Raw genomic sequence first — 2,500 nt, 5'->3', positions numbered from 1 at the left:
ACAAGTTTCAAAATATATTTTGGCATCTTGCTGCCAACAATCCTTGCTTGAAGCAGCCAACATTTATGTCGAAATTATGTTGTCAGTCTTCATCGCGTTTGCGTGACATCATCATCGTCTTCACGAACGTGCGTTACTCAATTCTGCAACGAAATTGAGTAAATATTGGCTACTCGATGCAGCGCGGTGGAAGATGCCAGATTACTCAGTAGTCCGTGTGATGATGATTCTTATACATTTAAGTAGAAATTACTTACTACAGTTGCAGAATGCCATTCTTTTCTCTCTCTCTCTCTCTCTCTCTCTCTCTATATATATATATATATATATATATATATATATATATATATATATATATATATATATATATATATATATATATATATATATATATATAAATATATATATATATATATATATATATATATATATATATATATATTCAATTATATATAAATATATACATATATGTATATATATAATTAGGTATATATATAATTATATATATACCTATCGTATATATAAATATACATATATATACATATAAATATGTATATATATATACACATAGAGAGAGAGAGAGGAATATGGTGGTATTTTTAAACTATGATATATAATTTCTACTTAAGAGTTTGAGAATCATCCTCACAACGCCTATCTTCCCATCTTTGTGCACGTCCAAATGAATCTCTCTCTCTCTCTCTCTCTCTCTCTCTCTCTCTCTCTCTCTCTCTCTCTCTCTCTCTCTCTCTCTCTCTTCTATTCTATTATTATGATGATAAGTTTAAAATTTGAAAGGGTCTAAAACCAGGATGATGATTCTCAAGCTGCTGAGGTGAATGTGTTTGGTGATTAAAATACGATAGCTTTGACGTACCTGAGAGAGAGAGAGAGAGAGAGAGAGAGGCAGACTTAGAGATATGGTTATTTACAGTAATCAGAAAGCAATATTTACAGTTCGTGGAACTCAGCAGCCGTTGTTTATTAAATTTCTTGAGATGAACAGCTCCTAAGAGTGTCAGAAATCCTTTAATGAATTCCCCCAGTATCTGCACATTCTCTGTGCTTGGTGTTGATGATACATATTTCATCTCGTTTTCCTTGTAACTTCCTGACAACGACCACTTGAGTCTCTCTCTCTCTCTCTCTCTCTCTCTCTCTCTCTCTCTCTCTCTCTCTCTCTCTCTCTCTCTCTCTCTGTGGGATGTATCAGTCTGAACATCAAATAAATGCTACTGAAAACTCTTATGGAAGTGGTCTCCTTTCTCTCTCTCTCTCTCTCTCCCTGGGATGTATCAGTCTGAACATGAAATAAATGCTCCTGAGAACTCTTATGAAAACAGTCTCCTCTCTCTCTCTCTCTCTCTCTCTCTCTCTCTCTCTTTCTGGGATGTATCAGTCTGAACGTCAAATAAGTGCTACTGAAAACTCTTATGGAAATAGTCTCCTCTCTCTCTCTCTCTCTCTCTCTCTCACACAAATGTTCCCCACAACCTAGACTTCTGAGGGGCTTATTTTTCTACAGGACTGACGTTTTCGTGAAATAGATACCTCGTCCTGTCATCGCGAGCGTGACATATTTCCCGGTTAGGCTTGACTTATTTGAATAAATACTTTGGGCTACTAAAATGTTTTTCCTTTATCGTGATGATTAGACCTTTTTAACTATTCCTAATTATATACATATATATATATATATATATATATATATATATATATATATATATATATATATATATATATATATATTACTAAAAGGACCTAATTAAAACTGGATGGTATCTAACGGAGTTTTTATTCAGAACAAGTTACAAGCTTTCATGGACAAACAGTCCACATTATCAAGTATCCATACAATGTATTTAGTAATTCTACTAACGCACAGAACAATTGTGTATGTGATAATATATTATATATATATATATATATATATATATATATATATATATATATATATATATATGTGTGTGTGTGTGTGTATAATATATAATTATTCACTGCTGCTACACCTTTCACAGTATTATCATTATTATTATTATTTTTACTATTATTATTATTATTTTTATTATTATTATTACTATTATTATCATTATTATTATTATTAGTATTGCTGCCAAAGAAATCGTCTTTAGGCCGGAGATAAATGGACCAACAATGTCATCATCATCATCATCATCATCATCACGTGCATCACCTTTCACCTCTGCGCGCGTGCGCGCACAGACACACAAACACAAACACACTCACAAAAGAATAATATTTCCTACACGATTGTTAAGGGATAATCGACCCTTTTCACAGTTGGCTCTTTGCCTTCCTTTTACCTACTCCCTGATCTCTGACAGTCCTTGGTGCTGAGACACTTCTCGCAACGTGGTGCTTATTTTGGGGTGTCACGTGGGGGAGGGGATGGAGAACGCTGGAGAGAGAGAGAGAGAGAGGGGGAGGGGATTATTTCCATAGGAGTTCCCAGTAGAATTTATTTGACGTTTAGATGATA

The sequence above is a fragment of the Macrobrachium rosenbergii genome, chromosome 41, assembly GCF_040412425.1.
Source record: "Macrobrachium rosenbergii isolate ZJJX-2024 chromosome 41, ASM4041242v1, whole genome shotgun sequence".
NCBI classification, from domain to species: domain Eukaryota; kingdom Metazoa; phylum Arthropoda; class Malacostraca; order Decapoda; family Palaemonidae; genus Macrobrachium; species Macrobrachium rosenbergii.
The sequence above is the reverse complement of the archived record's forward strand: the minus strand, read 5'-3'. Positions refer to the sequence as shown.